General features: G+C 40.3%; 1 pseudogene; it reads right to left on the bottom strand.

Moving 5' to 3' along the window:
- The window catches only part of LOC106609298 (transformation/transcription domain-associated protein-like), a 176,633-nt pseudogene that overhangs the window by 112,161 nt on the left and 44,439 nt on the right, over positions 1–20,033 (bottom strand).

Consider the following 20,033-nt stretch of genomic DNA (forward strand, 5'->3'; position numbering starts at 1 on the left):
TTTCAGGTAAAGTAACAACCGAATGTTTATATCCCAGGACAAATTACCGTAGCTAACAACAGCAAGCTAGCTAGCTAAATTGCCATAAATGTTTAATGCTTTTCGACCTGTCCCCAAATTAATATAGTTGGTTCAGAGTTTGTTTTGATATTTCAACCTGCGTGTCCTGACTGCATCTGGTATGGATGGACAAAATCAACACGCGTGCACCCTGTCTAGTCAGCATGTAAGGCAAGCCTAGGTTTTTTAATACGTTTTAAGGGAGGGAGAATTATTTGCTTGTGTCCGACATACACTGGTGGCTTTGATTGACTGATGCTTTTACGGGGGTGTACGTGTGAGTTAGCTGATATATGTCCATTCAGAAAGTTTCCTAAAGTAGCCTGTCTGGAGTACATCTCTTTAATAAGAATCAAACGCTCCTGTCATTTAATCTTATAAAAGGCGTATTGTCAGTAGCGTAGGCTACATTCTTTCTGTCATTATGGCGTTCTCTCTTTGAAGAACATATGCCAATACCATCGAATGACCGCAACAGCAGGGTTTGTGACATCATGCAAATATTTTGGGAAAAGTGGCAGAAAATCCATCAGACTTCGTTTGAATGGTTTTTCGCGTGAAAATAGAATCTGTATTCAATGTTTTTATATGCAGAAAAGCCAACAGACAAGCACAAGGTAGGCATATCTATATTTTGACTCTGTTAATGTTGTGTCAATACAAAAATGAGACAGATCCTCTCCAACTGGCATTTCTTAATTTGTTGATTCATATTTATAAGTAATAACCTGAATAATAATAACGAAATGCCATGATAATACCGAATTATAATAGCTTATTTCAAATAGGTTTTATTAAGACGCATATCCATGTAAACAAGTGTACTAACATAATTTTGACCTCCCCTGAACAGTTATGTCGGTGACTGTTTACATTGGCCTGGTCAAGTACCGTAACCTCCAATTCCAAGTCCGTCACAGCCCTATTCATTTCATTTTTTTCCTACAGATCTACACAACCTACTCCACATTTCCGAAGTGAAAGAAAGCTATAGAACCTTTTCCAAATAAAAATAAAATAACTAAATAACTGAAATATCATAATTTAATAAGTCTCCACCCAGTTAATATTTGGTTGAAGCACCTTTGGAAACCATCACAGCTGTGAATCATTTTCATAAACTTTACTCTTAGGGCAACATATCCATTGTTTTTGTCAAAATTGGTCAGGCTCAGTAAATTTGGTTGGGGATCATTGATGGACAGCAATATTCAAATGTTGTCTCAGATTTTTTAAGCAGATTTAAGTCAGGACTTAGACTGAACCATTCAGGAACACTCAACACCTCCTGCAAAGCCATTCTGGTGTGTCTTTTGCATACAAATGTGTGTAACTTTCAAGCAAAATAATTAAACCCTATGTCAGGGTTAAGTTTTCAGAAGACTGAGGTGGGTTTTACTCTAACTTTTTACCTGGGTTTTGCTCCTTTCATATATTTTTTTTATCCCAACAAACTCCCCATAAAAAGATGCTGCCACCTCAATAAGTTTTACAAAAAATATGCATATACAGTATGTTGCCCGAAGAGTTGTGCAAATTTGGTAGAATCTCATTCAAGGGTTTTTCTTTATTTTTACTATTTTCTACGTTGTAGAATAATAGTGATGACATCAGAACTATGAAATAACACATATGGAATCATGTAGTAAGCAAAAAATTGTTAAACAGATCACAATATATTTTATATTTTAGATTCTTCAAAGTAGCCACCCTTTGACTTGATGACAGCTTTGCACACACTTTTGGCATTCCCTAAACCAGCTTAATGAGGTAGTCACCTGGAATGCTTCTCCAACAGTCTTGAAGGAGTTCCCACATATGCTAAGCACTTGTTGGCTGCATTTCCTTCACTCTGCGGTCCAATTCATCCCAAACCATCTCAATTGGGTTAAGGTCAGGTGATTGTGGAGGCCAGGTCATCTGATGCAGCACTTCATCACTCTCCTTTTTGGTTAAATAGCCCTTACACAGCCTGAAGCTGTGTTTGAGTCATTGTCCTGTTGAAAAACAAATGATAATCCCATTAAGCGCAAACCAGATGGGATGGCGTATTGCTGCAGAACGCTGTGGTAGCTATGCTAGTTAAATGTGACTTAGCTAGCAACAATTCTGAATAAATCACTGACAGTGTCACCAGCAAAGCACCCACACACCATCACACCTCCTCCATGCTTCACGGTGGGAACCACACATGCCGAGAACATCCGTTCACCTACTCTGCATCTCACAAACACATGGAGGGTAGAACCAAAAATCTAAAATTTGGACTCATCAGACCAAAGGACAGATTTCCACCGGTCTAATGTCCATTGCTCGTGATTCTTGGCCTCAGCAAGTCTCTTCTTATTATTGATGTCCTTTAGTAGTGGTTTCTTTGCAGCAACTCGACCACGAAGGCCTGAATCACGCAGTCTCCTCTGAACAGTTGATGTTGAGATGTCTGTTACTTGGACTCTGTGAAGCATTTATTTGGGCTGCAATCTGAATTGCAGTTTATTGCTGATTTTCTGAGTCTGGTAACTCTAATGAACTTATCCTCTGCAGCAGAGGTAACTCTGGGTCTTCCTTTCCTGTGGCGGTCCTCATGAGAGCCAATTTCATCATAGCGCTTGACGGTTTTTGCGACTGCACTTGAAGAAACGTTGAAAGTTCTTGACATTTTCCGCATTGACTGACCTTCATGTCTTTAAGTAAAGATGGACTGTCGTTTCTCTTTGCTTAATATGGACTTGGTCTTTTACCAAATAGGGCTATCTTCTGTATATCAACCCTACCTTGTCAAAACACAACTGATTGGCTCAAACGCATTAATAAGGAAAGAAATTCCACAAAATAACTTTTAACAAGGCACACCTGTTAATTGAAATGCATTCCAGGTGACTACCTCATGAAGCTGGTTGAGAGAATGCCAAGTTTGTGCAAAGCTGTCATCAAGGCAAGGGGTGGCTACTTTAAAGAATCTCAAATATAAAATATAGTTTGATTTGTTTAACACTTTTTTGGTTACTACATTATTCCATATGTGTTATTTCATAGTTTTGATGTCTTCACTATTATTCTACAATGTAGAAAATAGTAAAAATAAAGAAAACCCTGGACTGAGTAGGTATGTCCAAACTTTTGACTGGTACTGTGTATATATATTTTTTTTAATCGTTCAAAAGCCAGCTGTTACCAGCTAACAGAAACCCTGGCACATGCACACTAACACGTGCTGGTAAAACAAGGAAAAACGGTCAGTCTGTTTGTAAGGAGAAGTTATACTACAAGGTCATTTTTGGAGGAAATCTAACCGAATAACTGAGTCAAGAAAATGAGTAACGCATTTCTCTCTACACTGCTCTTGGGAGGGGAGACAATTTGTAAAATGTCACCCTCGGCAAGACACATTCATCATTTCAGTGGTGTGTGTATAACAGAACCCCTTGTGGAGAGGACAGGGTATGAAGGCAGTTATTGACCACTGTTGGCATTTCAGGAAACGGTATCAAATAGTGTTCACGTAAGAGTGTTCTCCAACAGCCATTTGTCACTTCATGTCCCACTTACTGAAATAAATAATGCCACCTGTTTAAATTGAGACTTTATTCTCTTCTATCAAAAATAAGCTTTTCAGAAAAACTTCTGACATCTGGTAGAAAACTGATTACAGAAGAAGTAGTTAAAGACAAAAATCGGTCTTTCCCGCTACAGACTGAATTCTGTGCTGCACCCTTCATGTAACCACACCAGCTGTTAACCCACCCAGCATAGACCACTGCTTTAGATTTAAACGACACACCTACTCCTCTAATTTCTGGATAGAGATAGTGTGGTAGTGTGCATGCATGAGTGCGCCCGAGAGAGACACAGAGAAAGAGCATGAGTGACTGAGTGCAAGGCAGAAAGAGAGAGACCAACAGAGAAAGTAAAAGAGAAAGAGAGTGTTGGTACTGGTAGGTGTCTTACCAAACAGCTGTGTTGGGTTAGCACTGCTGGTGGCCTTCTCATAGTTGGTGAATCCCTCGTAGATTACCTTACCCACTGCTGCATACAGACACTCCAACTCCTCATACCTAGACGACACAGTTGACGTGCCTGGGAGACGAACAGGAAAAGGCAACATATTTGATTATAGTAGGTTAAAGCTCTCTATTTAGTAGGGAGAAGGAGAATGGGAGAGTGGGGGAGGAGAGAAGAAAGAGATAAAAATATTATTTGGACTCGGAGCAGACCCTTTGGACGAATATGTATTAATGAAAAAGGTGACTCAGTTGTTAAGGCTCTGGTCGAAGTAAAAAAGTATGAATTTATAGCTGTAGGAGCAGAATAAGGCCTAGTCTCTGGTGTGTTTCAGATAGATGTGTGTGTGTTCTGCCCTCTCCCGCTGTCCCTTTAATCACTGACATGACAGAACAATGAGATGATAAAGGACAATGTGATTTACAGCTCTGTTCATTACTCTGGATAAGACTGCTAGCCATGTACAGTTCAGTCTCAAGAGGGAGAGGACACATCTCTGAGGTAAGGTTGGGCCTTGGTTTGAGGGGGCTGCAGCGATCCACGGAGAGAAAAACAATCATTGTCAGACATTTGGGGAAGCACTCAGATAAGCTTGTCTTAGGAAGCTCATGAATAGGGAGGAGTGGAGGAGGAGATGGAGGGATGGGTGGAGGAGGGGAAGTCCAGGTGGACTTACTTTAGTTATCTCTACTACACTGATTGAGGCTGCTTCACATCATGACTAAATAATGACATGGAACTGATAAGGGACAAAGGAAGTAAAATAGGAAGACAGACTGGAACTTAGGAGCTGAGGAAAACAACCAACTGAAGGTGAAATCCCAGGAGGGAACTTTGCAAGAACACACTACAATAACTCACTCGTTAAAAAGACAACAGCTATTCATGGTTGATGTAAGTGGATGTGAGTATTTCAAATAATTTATAAAGCCATGATGAGGCTTTATGATGCAACATACGTCATCAGAGCACGCAACAGAACACTGTACTGTCTACACTCGGTTTGTTGTTAATATTAAATCTTTTTCATTAAATTGATTTTATTCAGAACTAAAGTTTTGTTTCTAAGGATTCCACGACGCGGTTAGCCTTTATGGCTGGGACTGCAAGTTTGTGTTCCATTTTTTTGTGTGGATTCCGCGAGTGCTAGCTGGCTGTACTACAGACACCTGTCGTCGTCGTGGGAAAGACTCATTGTTATCTTTTCGTAAAAAAACTGGTTGCAGAAAGGAGCCAACCTGGATACTAAGGAGATCCTGAGGGATATTGACGAGTACCAACAGCTTTACGCTATGGAGGAACAACATACTCCATCATGGAATGATCCGACTACCTCACAAAATAACTTTAACCTGACAAAAAAAGAAAAACAGATTCATCTACAGACATGGACGATTTTCTTAACGTTGAAGTAGAGGCTAGTGCTCTGGCTGTAATCCATGCAACACTGGAAACGTTGTGTGAAGAGGTAGCAGGGCTGTGGGGGAGTATGGAGTTTAGCCAGAGTAAAATTCTCACGCTCCAAGGAGAAAACAAGGCACTCACAGCCAAGGTAAAAATCCACGATTCCAACATGGATTGTCTACTCAGGGAAAACAGGGTGATGAAGGAGTCGCCACTAGACATACAAAGTCGTAGCATTCATGAAAATATTTTTTTTCTGGGATTCCTGAGGACGCATCCAATAATCCAGAGGGCGCGATCAGAGAATTCATGCAATCCGCCTTGAAATTTCCTATAGAGACTAAACAAGGTGGCTTTCCACCGAGTACACAGACTTGGAGCTCGGAGGGTCCCCGACCGATCATTTGAACACTACCAACAAAAGGAGCTGATCAAAAGCAGGAGAAGGGAGGGGACCAAATTTGGTCTCAATTTGGAGACCAAATTTGGTCTCAATGACCAATTTCCAAGGGAGATAAACGAACGTCGTAAGAGACTGTATCCGGTACAAAGGCATCAGAGGGAGGAGGGTAAGCGTGCCTTTCTCATTGTGGACACACTCTTTATAGATGGACATCTATTCCGAGACAGCTCCATAACACCATGACTGTACTAAATTCTACAGGGACTTCAGGCTACAAAAAAAAGTATGGGAACTGTAAAAATATCTGAACACAATGAAGTGGATATGAACACACAGGTACTCAATTACATGCTCGCTTACACATACGGACTTACACACACACACACACCTGATCTCGCTCTCTTCTCTCACTCTTTCTCTTTTCTCACTCTCTATTGTCGAAATGTTTTATAATTTAATATGTTTCTTATTTGTCTATCTTTTTATGCATTTGTCTACAAGTTTATATATGTTTGCAACAAGCAAGGGGAAGATATCAGAATATAGGCATTGGGGAATAATAACATATTGTACAGAATACATTTGTACTGTAGTGAAGCCGTCTCTAGAGTAATGCAAGGTCTCTTTCATGATCATGTGAAACGTCAATTTCTTTGGAAATGCTGGGATGTGTTTTTCAATGATGTTAAAGGAAATTATGATGCAACTATGACACGATATGGATTACAATTATCATCATGAATATTAAGGCTATACGCACTACATGTTAAACACATAGACACTCAACCATGCAAATTGGCAGAGTCATTATTTACATTTTAGTCATTTAGCAGACACTCTTATGCAGAGCGACTTACAGTAGTGAATGCATACATTTCATACATTTATTATTATTATTTTTCTCCATACTGGTCCCCCGTGGGAAACGAAACCACAACCCTGGCGTTGCAAACACCATGCTCCATGCTCTACCAACTGAGCCACCACACATTATAGTCTTACTCTTACACAGACATCGTACAGAATCTCACTAAATCACATCCAATATCATACACATCAACCTACTCAGATTTTACTCAGACTCAGTTTGGGGTTTACTAGTCCAAGATCAAATCCCTGAGCTGACAAGGAAAATCTGTTCTTCTGCCCCTGAACAAAGCAGTTAACCTACTGTTCCTAGGCCATCATTGAAAATAAGAATTTGTTCTTAACTGACTTGCCTAGTTAAATAAAGGTAAAATTAAAAAAAATACCACACACATACTATGTTGTCTCAATTTTCTAACGTCTGGCATTGGCATTGGCTCACAGGCAAACAGGCAAGGGAATAAAATAAATATTGCTAGAACCTATTTCTTGAATTCTAAATAACAGACATTTGAAAGCTCTAATTTTGACCATCATAATACCTCTGATGGCAGTAACTTTACAATCACTAATTATGGTCAATTTAGACTGGGAATAGTATCTAGTAATGGTAAGGGGTGCAATAAGTATAGCCAGTTATAATTGTAACGGTTTAGCAGGTTATAAAAAAAGATAATCAGTCTTTACGTGGCTAAAAGAAAAGGAATATAACATATACTGTTTACAGGAAACTCACTCGACATCCTTAGATGATGTTGCGTGGAAAAGGGAATGGGGTGGTGAAATAATTTTCTGTCATGGACAAAGGAACTAAAAAAAGGTGTGATGATATAAATTAACCAAAATTACGATCTGAATGTGCAAATAGTCAGGAATGATTTGCTTGGAAGGTGGATTTTGTTGAAAATGACAGTGGATGAAAAAGAGATTTGGCTCATTAATCTATATGGTCCAAATCAGGAGGATCCATACTTCTTCGAAAATATTTATATCAATTTATTGAGCTCACAGGCAACAAATGATCATATCATTTTGGTAGGAGACTATAACACATCGTTAAGTACCTAAATGGACCGTAAAGGTAATCACTCTACAAACTATCATCACCATGCTCTTAATGTTGGGGCTAGGGGGCAGTATTTGCACGGCCAGATAAAAAACGTACCCGATTTAAACTGGTTTCTACTCTTGCCCAGAAATGAGAATATGCATATAATTAGTAGATTTGGATAGAAAACACTCTAAAGTTTCTAAAACTGTTTGAATGGTGTCTGTGAGTATAACAGAACTCATATGGTAGGCCAAAACCTGAGAAGATTCCATACAAGAAGTGCCCTGTCTGACAATTTGTTGTCCTTCTGTTGTATCTCTATCGAAAATACAGAATCTCTGCTGTAACATGACATTTTCTAAGGCTTCCATTGGCTCTCAGAAGGCGCCAGAAAGTGGAATGGGGTGTCTGCTGTCTCTGGGCAAAGAACAGCAGGAGAATTTGTGAGTGGCCAGCCTGGGGACAGTGACACTGGAGATGCGCGTTCATGAGAATTCTCAATTTTTTTCTTTCAGCCTTTGAATGAATACAACGTCGCACGGTTGGAATATTATTGCTATTTTACGAGAAAAATAGCATAGAAATAGATTTTAAACAGCGTTTGACATGCTTCTAAGTACGGTAATGGAATATTTTGAATTTTTTTGTCACAAAATGCGCTCGCGCGTCACCTTTCGGATAGTGACCTGAATGCACGAACAAAACGGAGCTATTTGAATATAACTATGGATTATTTGGAACCAAAACAACATTTGTTGTTGAAGTAGAAGTCCTGGGAGTGCATTCTGACGAAGAACAGCAAAGGTAATCCAATTTTTCTAATAGTAATTCTGAGTTTGGTGAGCCCCAAACTTGGTGGGTGTCAAAATAGCTAGCTGTGATGGCCGGGCTATGTACTCAGAATATTGCAAAATGTGCTTTCGCTGAAAAGCTATTTTAAAATCTGACACCGCGATTGCATAAAGGAGTTCTGTATCTATAATTCTTAAAATAAATATGTATTTTGTGAATGTTTATCATGAGTAATTTAGTAAATTCACCGGAAGTTTGCGGTGGGTATGCTAGTTCTGAACATCACATGCTAATGTAAAAAGCTGGTTTCTGATATAAATATGAACTTGATTGAACAAAACATGCATGTATTGTATAACATAATGTCCTAGGAGTGTCATCTGATGAAGATCATCAAAGGTTAGTGCTGCATTTAGCTGTGGTTTTTGGTTTTTGTGACATATATGCTTGCTTTGAAAATGGCTGTGTGATTATTTTTGGCAGGGTACTCTCCTGACATAATCTAATGTTTTGCTTTCGCTGTAAAGCCTTTTTGAAATCGGACAATGTGGTTAGATTAACGAGAGTCTTGTCTTTAAAATGGTGTAAAAATAGTCATATTGTCACATCCTGGCCAGTATAAGGGTTAATTGTCATTGTAGTTTGGTCAGGACGTGGCAGAGGGTATTCGTTTTATGTGGTTCGGGGTGGTGTGTTTGTTGAAGGGGCTTTTGATTTAAGTATTCCGGGGTTTTTGGGCACTGTTTGATTTTTCATGTATTCTATGTTTAGTCTAGTTTGTCTGTTTCTATGTTTGGTTAATTGGGGTTGGGACTCTCAGTTGAAGGCAGGTGTTGTCTATTTGCCTTTGATTGAGAGTCCCATATATTAGGGTGTGTTTGTGTTTGTCATTTGTGGGAGATTGTTCTGTGTTTAGCCTTTTGCCTTACCAGACTGTTTTGTTGATCGTTCGTTCTTTTGTTATTTTGGTGTTCATTTTGAATTTATTAAAACGTCAAGATGAGCATAAACATACCTGCTGCGTTTTGGTCTCATCACTATGACAACTGTGACAGAATCTCCCACCAAACCAAGACCAAGCAGCGGAGAGAAGAGCGGCACGCTCAGTATATGGATGAGGTGGAAGGATGGACATGGACAGAAATAAGGTTGAGCGTTTCCAGGGCTATGGAGGAGTTTAAGAAACTCGAGAGGCAGCCCCAATCATTTTTTTGGGGGGGGCACAAGAGCAGTTTTGCGGGGCAAGAATGGAGCCCCAGGCCAGCTCCCCGCACTAGCCCGAAGGTGCGTGTCTCCAGGCTGGCACGTCCAGTACCAGCCCCACGCACAAGGCTTCTAGTGCGTCAGTCCAGCCCCGTCAGTCAGGAGTCGCCAGAGCTGCCCGTCAGTCAAGATGCGCCAGTGCTGCCCGTCAGTCAAGAGTCGCCAGAGCTGCCCGTCAGTCAAGAGTCGCCAGAGCTGCCCGTCAGTCAAGAGTCGCCAGAGCTGCCCGTCAGTCAAGAGTCGCCAGAGCTGCCCGTCAGTCAAGAGTCGCCAGAGCCGCCCGTCAGTCAGGAGTCGCCAGAGCCGCCCGTCAGTCAGGAGTCGCCAGAGCCGCCCGTCAGTCAGGAGTCGCCAGAGCCGCCCGTCAGTCAGGAGTCGCCAGAGCCGCCCGTCAGTCAGGAGTCGCCAGAGCCGCCCGTCAGTCAGGAGTCGCCAGAGCCGCCCGTCAGTCAGGAGTCGCCAGAGCCGCCCGTCAGTCAGGAGTCGCCAGAGCCGCCCGCCAGTCAGGAGCTGCCAGAGCCACCCACTAATCAGGAGCTGCCAGAGTGGCCAGACTGCCCGGAGATGCCAGAGTGGCCAGACTGCCCGGAGATGCCAGAGTGGCCAGACTGCCCGGAGATGCCAGAGTGGCCAGACTGCCCGGAGCTGCCAGAGTGGCCAGACTGCCCGGAGCTGCCAGAGTGGCCCATCGGCCCAGAGTCTAGCAACAACCCTGAACTGAGTAAGCCTGACAATTCAGAACTTAAAGAGATTAACTGTTTAATTGCTGTCTGCATACAGGGTGGAGAGGTGGAGGTCTGCCCATGATCCGGAGCAGGGGGAGTCTGCCTACGGTCCGAGGCTGATCGGGTCGGTCGGCACTCTGGAGGACAATAGGCCGGAGCCTGAACCACCACCTGCATAGGTGGGTTGGGGAGGGGGGGTGTAGCACAAGTGCCGTCGGTGACGGCAGCCACCCTCCCTTCCCTCCCTTTAGTTTAGGGGGATTTTTTTGTTGTTGTTTGGGGTTTTGTTATTCTTGAGGTGCTTCCGGGGTTAGCACCTTTAGGGGGGGGTACTGTCACATCCTGGCCAGTATAAGGGTTAATTGTCATTGTAGTTTGGTCAGGACGTGGCAGAGGGTATTCGTTTTATGTGGTTCGGGGTGGTGTGTTTGTTGAAGGGGCATTTGATTTAAGTATTCTGGGGGTTTTGGGCACTGTTTGATTTTTCATGTATTCTATGTTTAGTCTAGTGTGTCTGTTTCTATGTTTGGTTAATTGGGGTTGGGACTCTCAGTTGAAGGCAGGTGTTGTCTATTTGCCTTTGATTGAGAGTCCCATATATTAGGGTGTGTTTGTGTTTGTCATTTGTGGGAGATTGTTCTGTGTTTAGCCTTTTGCCTTACCAGACTGTTTTGTTGATCGTTCGTTCTTTTGTTATTTTGGTGTTCATTTTGAATTTATTAAAACGTCAAGATGAGCATACACATACCTGCTGCGTTTTGGTCTCATCACTACGACAACTGTGACACATATGTTTGAGAAATTGAAGTTATAGCATTTGAGGTATTTGTATTTCGCTCCACGTGATTCCACTGGCTGTTGACTAGCAAGCGTCCCACCTCGCCCAGACAGGTTAAGGAAATGACAAATATTATGGACACATTAGAAATAGTGGATATTTGGAGACTAAAAATCCCCGACCTAGTGAGATATACATGGAGGAGACTTAATTCAGCTAGTCGTCTTGACTACTTTCTTGTTTCTTTCTCTCTTGCATCAAAGGTTAAAAAAGTTTTAATAGGAGACAGAATGTGATCGGATCATCATCTAATTAGCATTCACATAACTCTTATAGATTTTCCACGTGGACAGGGATATTGGAAATTTAATCAAAGTTTACTGGAGGACAACTCATTTTTAACTAAGACAAAATAATTTATAACTCAATTTTTCCAGTGTAATATAGGTTCATCAAATCCCCTTATTGTTTGGGATACCTTTAAATGTGGAACGGCTGTCTGTAAGAGGGAACCAAGGTGCAGCAGAGGATGTGTTCATCATTAGAATTTTAATTCAACAAACAAGAGAACACTACAAAAGGAACAAAAAAACGACAGCAAACAGTCCTGTTAGGAAAATATTCTAAACAGAAACAATTACCCACAAAACCCAAAGGAAAAACATGCTCCTTATGTGTGACTCCCAATCAGCAGCAACGAGCTTCAGCTGTGCCTGATTGGGAGCCACAACCATGGCCCAAAACAAAGAAATACCAAAACATAGAAAAAGGAACATAGAACGCCCACCCAATGTAACACCCTGGCCTAACCAAAATAAAGAACAAAAAACCCCTCTCTATGGCCAAGGCGTTACAAAATGTACCTTCAGAGGTCATTCAATTCAATTTTCATCAATAATAAAAAAAGCAATTTCTGGCTAAAGAGACGAGACAAACAAGGGAAATCCATGAACTAATAGTACAGGTAGAGAGCAATAAAAACGATACTACGGAGATACAAAATAAGTTTGAGGGAAAACAAAAAGAACTTGAGGAACTTATTCAAGAACGATCTAATGTAATCTATTACAAAAATAAAGCAAACTGGATGGAATATGGAGAAAAATGCACAAAATTCTTCCTGAATCTCCAATACAGGAACACTAACAAAAATAATTTGCAGAAACTCGTTATTGAAGACGGAGTCATCAATGATTCTCCGAATGATATTTTAAAAGAGGAAGCTAATTATTTTAGGAAGATGTTCTCTTTTCTGTCTCATCCTCTCCCACTGAATGAAGATTACGGTAAGGAATTATTTCCAAATAATATAAAAAATGGAAAATTAACAAATGTACAGAAAGATCAGTGCAAAGGCCAAATTACAGAAGAATAACTTTTTGAGGTTATTAAATCCTTTCAGTCTGGAAAACCCCCAGGGCTTGATGGCATACCGGAAGAGGTATATCAAGCCTTTTTTGTACTTAAAGCTCCATTGTTAGATTGTTTTAACTACTCCTATAGAAATGGTTGTCTGTCCGGTACTCAGCAGGAAGGTCTGATTTCTCTATTATTCAAACAAGACCCAGATGGCAAATATAAAGACCCAGTCTATCTAAAAAAAATGGGGGCCCCTTACACTTCAATGGTGTGATGCAAAAATACTAGAGAAATGCATAGCACTCAGAATTAAAAAGGTTTTTCCAGGTATTGTTCATCCAGATCAGACAGGTTTTTTACATAAACGATATATTGGAGATAATATACGACAACTACTAGAAATAATAAAACATCATGAAACATCTAAGAAGCCAGGCCTAGTATTTATAACGGATTTTGAAAAGGCATTTGATAAAGTAACTGGATTTTATTTATAAATGCCTGGATTTTTTCCATTTTGGTGATTCTCTTAAAAAATGGGTAAAAATAATGTATAGCAACCCAAGGTGTAAAATAGTAAATAACGTCTGTCACATCTGCTCCTGCTATGCCCTCTTGTGTTCATCTGGTGTTTTCTTGACCTGCAGTTACTCCCTCAGTACACTCTCTCTCTCTCCCTCTCCCAGAGCAGATCCCTACCAGCTGCAACTCGTTCCATAATTAAGACCTCTACACATATTCAGTCCTGCCACTTCCACTATGCCAGATCGTAATCTCTGCCCAGTCAGTTTATGCTTCTAGCTATTTATGATTATTCAAGATCCTTGGATTCCCCTCCGGACCTGTTTACCCAGTTCTACCCAGCTCACTCCAACCTCAGTCTTCACATCTGGCTTTCTTCAACTCATCTGAGCTTCCCCGGATCTGCACTCCATATCTCCCTGTGTTACAATAAATATCTAGGTTCATTCATCCCTGTTTCCTCGTCTGAGTCTGCTCTTGGGTTCCCCTGTGTCGCTCCGCCTAACAAACGGCTACTTCTCAGAGAGTTTTGAATTGTCAAGAGGAGTTAAAATAGGATCTCCACTGTCACCATATTTATTTGTTATGGCCATCGAAAGAGGATTAGAAATCCAAGGCTTAAAAACCAAAGTGTCCATGTATGCCGGTGACTCAAGTTTTATATTAAGTCAGCAAGCTAGATCCCTGCAATGTCTCATTGAAGATCTAGGTAACTTATCTCTACTCTCTGGACTTAAACCTAATTCTGATAAGTGTACAATATTACGTATTGGATCTTTAAAAAATACAACTTTTACATTACCCTGCAGTTTACCTATAAAATGGGCTGATGGAGAAGTAGACATACTTGGTATGTCTCCACAATTCATTTCAATAGAAAACTTGTAAAAATAGACAAGATCCTTCAACCATGGAGACGTAAATACCTGTCTATTTATGGAAAAATTGCCCTGATTAATCTCAGTTTACTCACTTACTTATGGAGCTCCCTACTCCTGATGATTCGTTTTTCAAATCATATGAGCAAAAAATATTTTGCTTTATCTGGGAAGCTAAGCCAGACAAAATAAAGCATGCCTACTCTTATAATGATTTTGAATTGGGTGAGTTGAGATTATAAAATATAAAAGCATTAAACCTCTCTCTGAAAGCTTCACTTATTCATAAGTTTTACTTGAACCCTAAATGGTTCTCAAGTAGATTACTAAGAAAAGCTCATCCATTGTTTAAAAATTGCCTTTTTGACTTTGTGCAGATGTCTAATTTTCGATTAGTATCTCTCTTTTTCAAACGAGCATTGCAGAGCTGGCTACAATTTCAATTTCATCCCCCCGAAAAGATAGAACAAATATTATGGCTGAACTCAAATGTGCTGGTTGATAAAATACCTGTATTTATGGGAAAGATGTTTGAAAATTGTATTTTGTTCTTAATGTAAATTGGAATGGTAGAGTTATGTCCTTCATGGAGTTAGCAGAATTGTACAGAAAGGTCTGCTCAATCCAAGAGTACAACCAATTGATTACAGCATTACCACAAAAATTGAGGAGGCAGGTGGCAGCGGGAGGAGGTAGGGAACTGGTCTGTCTGCCCAATATAAAGGATCAAAACTGGTGGAGGAATAAAAATAGCATAAATAGGAAAGTATACTAGTTTCATTTGAGGACCAGAATGTTGACAACTGTGCCATACAGATTGCAAAATAGATGGGAAGAGATTTTTGATGTACTGATTCCATGGTACAGGGTGTTTGAGTTGATATATAAAACAATGCAAGATTTGAATATTGAATATCTGAGGCATAAAATCATCGAAGCTCTGCAGATTTTGTTGTGAGGATACAGAATCAATAGACCATTTATTTTGGTATTGCCCTCAGGTAGCCTGTTTCTGGTCTCAGGCATGGCTGAAAATGCATAGCATTGATGTAAAATTGACCCTAGAAATAGTACTGTTAGGAGATCTGGAGAGACCGGGTCAGTCAATTACTAATATACTAATACTCTTAGTAAAAGCATTTATCTTCAACTCGCAATCTGTGGATTCTATTCGATTAGATAGATTGAAATTGTACGTTACGCTAAACATCACAGCATAGTTGAAAGATATATGTTACGTAGAAATCCGAAGAGGGTGGCCAGCAGAGATAGGTGGGATTGGCTGAGGGAAGCTGAGGGTTGGGAGGTGGAATTGGAGACAAGTGGGAGTTAGAATGATGGTCAAAGAATGACATGAGGGACAGTGTTTTTACAGCTAATACCGGCTTGACTGAGGCTGATGCCGTGCAAGTGTGTGTACACATGCATATACACACACTTTCATTCAAATAAACGCAAACAAGAACACGCTCTTGCTGCTGGGGATTCTCTGATCCACCTCTACGCAGATGACACCATTCTGTATACTTCTGGCCCTTCTTTGGACACTGTGTTAACTAACCTCCAGACAAGCTTTAATGCCATACAACTCTCCTTCCGTGGCCTCCAACTGCTCTTAAATGCAAGTAAAACTAAATGCATGCTCTTCAACCAATCGCTGCCCGCACCTGGCCGCCCGTCCAGCATCACTACTCTGGACGGTTCTGACTTAGAATATGTGGACAACTACAAATACCTAGGTGTCTGGTTAGACTGTAAACTCTCCTTTCAGACTCACATTAAGCATCTCCAATCCAAAATTAAATCTAGAATTGGCTTCCTATTTCGCAACAAAGCATCCTTCACTCATGCTGCCTAACATACCACCGTAAAACTGACTATCCTACCGATCCTTGACTTTGGCGATGTCATTTACAAAATAGCCTCCAACACTCTACTCAGAAAATTGGATGCAGTCTATCACAGTACCATCTGTTTTGTCACCAAAGCCCCATATACTACCCACCACTGCGACCTGTATGTTCTCGCTGGCTGGCCCTAGCTTCATATTTGTCGCCAAACGCACTGGCTCCAGGTCATCTATTAGTCTTTGCTAGGTAAAGCCCCACCTTATCTCAGCTCACTGGTCACCATAGCAGCACCCACGCATAGCACGCGCTCCAGCAGGTATATTTCACTGGTCACCCCCAATGCCAATTCCTCCTTTGGCCGCCTTTCCTTCCAGTTCTCTGCTGCGAATGACTGGAATGAATTGCAAAAATCACTCAAGCTGGAGACTCATATCTCCCTCACTAACTTTAAGCACCAGCTGTCAGAGAAGCTCGCAGGTCACTGCACCTGTACATAGCCCATCTGTAAATAGCCCATTCAACTACCTCATCCCCATACTGTTATTTCTTTTTTTGCTCCTTTGCACCCCAGTATCTCTACTTGCACATTCATGTTCTGCACATCTATCACTCCAGTGTTTAAATTGCTAAATTGTAATTATTTTGCCACTATGGCCTATTTATTGTCTTACCTCCCTTATCTTACCTCATTTGCACACACTGTATATAGACTTTTTTTCTATGGTGTTATTGACTATGTTTGTTTATTCCATGTGTAACTCTGTGTTGTTGTTTGTGTCGCACTGCTTTGCTTTATCTGGGCCAGGTCGCAGTTGTCAATGAGAACTTGTTCTCAACTGGCCTACCTGGTTAAATAAAGGTGAAATAAATAAAAATAAAAACTTTTTTTTAATGATTTTAGTTGTTCTTGATGTCCTTTGTTTTTTATTTTTTATTTTTGTTGTTTTTTTATTAAAAAATGTTGCATTGTTGTTTGCTGTTTTCTATCTTTTTCTTTTTCTCTTTAGTTCATTCTCTTGGTTGTTGGTGCATTGGGGTTCTTGGGGGTGGGGAATGGAATTAATTGTATTTTTGTTTTTATTTTAACTCTTGGGGCGACTGTGGGAAAGCCTCTATGGTTGAGGGACAGCTATTGGGGAACTGTGGGGGGGGGGGGGGTGTGTTAGAGGGTTCAGGTTCACATTTTTTGGCCTGGTGGGAGATCTATCAACGAGCCCTTGAGCAGGGCATTGACCCTGGATGCTTCTGTGTGTCACTCTGAATGGGAATCTGTTGGATGACTGGTATGATGTAGTTGTTGAGCGGCTTCCCTGCAAGTATATTGTATGTTTCGGATATTCAATAAAAAATAAATATATATATAAAAAATTAATTTAAAAAGCCATGATGAGGCCCAGAAGAGGAGCAAGTGCTTAATAAGGAACTAGATTGTTAATATTGTACATCTCTGTGAAGCCTTACCACAGTCATGAGGAGTTTGTCAAACCACTGTAGTTTGAGCTCAGCTCTGGACCACAGCCCTGTACACTGATTAATCTAAATAAAACGTACAGATGGGCCCCTGACAACGCAACACACCTCAATACAGCGTTGAACTGCCCAGAAGTTACAACCTGTATCAATGCTTTCCTTTCAAGTACATTCAGCCCAAACCTCCCTGACATAAATTTGACTGTGAACAAATGAAATGAGATCTATCATAAAGCAGCCACAAAAGCAAATTTATGCAAAATTAAAAAACAGTTCTAATTCGAAACATCAAAAAGAGAAATGGTTTGATGCCGAATGTAAAATGTAGTTCTCTGTCAAATGGAAAAACATCACCAACCACAGGATAGAGACGTTTGGCAAAAAAATAGTGACACATTGAAAGAATGCAAACAAAACCTAAGATTGAAGAAACGGAAGCATTTTGATAACACTCTCAAAGAGATTGAAGACTCCATTGATGGAAGCCAGTTGTGGGAGAAATGGAATGGTCTAAATGGAAAACAGAGGAATAACCTAGCCATTCAAAATGGCAACATTTGGACGATCAATTTGAAAGTCTCTATGGAATATTACCAGCAGAAGACCTTACTTTACATGCCCTAAACAGTACTCCTGAGCTGCAGGATGTCTTATTAAAACTATTGAACCTGGTTTTGGAGAGTGGCTGCTTGCCTGGTATTTGGAACCAGGGGCTCATAACCTCCATATATAAAAAGGTGACAAATTAGGCCCTAATAACTATAGGGGAATATGTGTCACTAGTAACATGAGGAAACTGTTCTGCTGTATTCTCAATGACCGAATACAGACCTTCCTCACACAACATAACGCTCTCAGCAAAAAAACAAATTAGCTCTCTACCCAAACACAGAACAGACCACATACACACATTACACACAATAATAAACCAGCATGTTCATCAGAAGCAGAGGAAAAGTATGTGCATGTTTTGTTGATTTTAAGAATGCTTTTGATTCCATATGGCATGATGGATTATATTACAAAACCCTCCAAAGCTGGCGTTAAGTGAGGTCAAGTATATGATATCATAAAATCTATCTTCTTGAACTACACATGTAGCATTAACCTGTTGGGTCTAGGGGGCAGCATTTGCACGTCTGGATAAAAAAAATGTACCCGATTTAATCTGGTTACTAATCCTACCCAGTAACTAGAATATGCATATACTTATTATATATGGATAGAAAACACTCTAAAGTTTCCAAAACTGTTTGAATGGTGTCTGTGAGTATAACAGAACTCATTTGGCAGGCAAAACCCTGAGACATTTTCTGACAGGAAGTGGATACCTGATGTGTTGTATTGACTTTAAACCTATCCCATTGAAAAACACAGGGGTTTAGGAATATTTTGGCACTTCCTATTGCTTCCACTAGATGTCACCAGCCTTTACAAAGTGTTTTGAGTCTTCTGGAGGGAGATCTGACCGAACAAGAGCCATGGAACGGTGATGTCCCATTAGACACCTGGCGCTACTTCATGTTGGGTACCCTCGTTCCAATACGTTATAAAAGGCTATGCATTCGTCCACCTTGAATATTATTCATGTTCTGGTTAAAAAGGCCCTAATGATTTATGCTATACAACGTTTGACATGTTTGAACGAACGGAAATATATTTTTCCCCTCGTTCATGACGAGAAGTCCGGCTGGCTTACATCATGTGCTAACGAGACGGAGATTTTTGGACATAAATGATGAGCTTTTTTGAACAAAACTACATTCGTTATGGACCTGTGATACCTGGAAGTGACATCTGATGAAGAGAATCAAAGGTAATGGATTATTTACATAGTATTTTCGATTTTAGATCTCCCCAACATGACGTCTAGTCTGTATCGCAACGCGTATTTTTCTGGGCACAGTGCTCAGATTATTGCAAAGTGTGATTTCCCAGTAAGGTTATTTTTAAATCTGGCAAGTTGATTGCGTTCAAAAGATGTAAATCTATAATTCTTTAAATGACAATATAATATTTTACCAATGTTTTCTAATTTTAATTATTTAATTTGTGACGCTGACTTGACTGCCGGTTATTGGAGGGAAACGATTTCCTCAACATCAATGCCATAGTAAAACGCTGTTTTTGTATATAAATATGAACTTGATAGAACTAAAAATGCATGCATTGTCTAACATAATGTCCTAGGAGTGTCATCTGATGGAGATTGTAAAAGGTTAGTGTATCATTTTAGCTGGTTTTATGGTTTTGGTGACCCTGTCTTTGACTTGACAAAACATTACACACAACTCTTGTAAATGTACTGTCCTAACATACTCTAAATTTATGCTTTCGCCGTAAAACCTTTTTGAAATCGTAAAACGTGGTTAGATTAAGGAGATGTTTATCTTTCAAATGGTGTAACATAGTTGTATTTTTGAAAAATTTGAATTTTGACATTTATTTGGATTCAAATTTGCCGCTCTTGAAATGCACCTGCTGTTGATGGAGTGCACCACAGGTGGCACGCTAGCGTCCCACCTAGCCCCAAGAGGTTAAACTGAACAATAAAATATGATTTTTTTGGGCAAAAGGGAGAGGGGTGAGAAAAGGGTGCAGTTTAAATC

The sequence above is a fragment of the Salmo salar genome, chromosome ssa01 (assembly GCF_905237065.1).
Source record: "Salmo salar chromosome ssa01, Ssal_v3.1, whole genome shotgun sequence".
In the NCBI taxonomy this organism is placed as follows: Eukaryota; Metazoa; Chordata; class Actinopteri; order Salmoniformes; family Salmonidae; genus Salmo; species Salmo salar.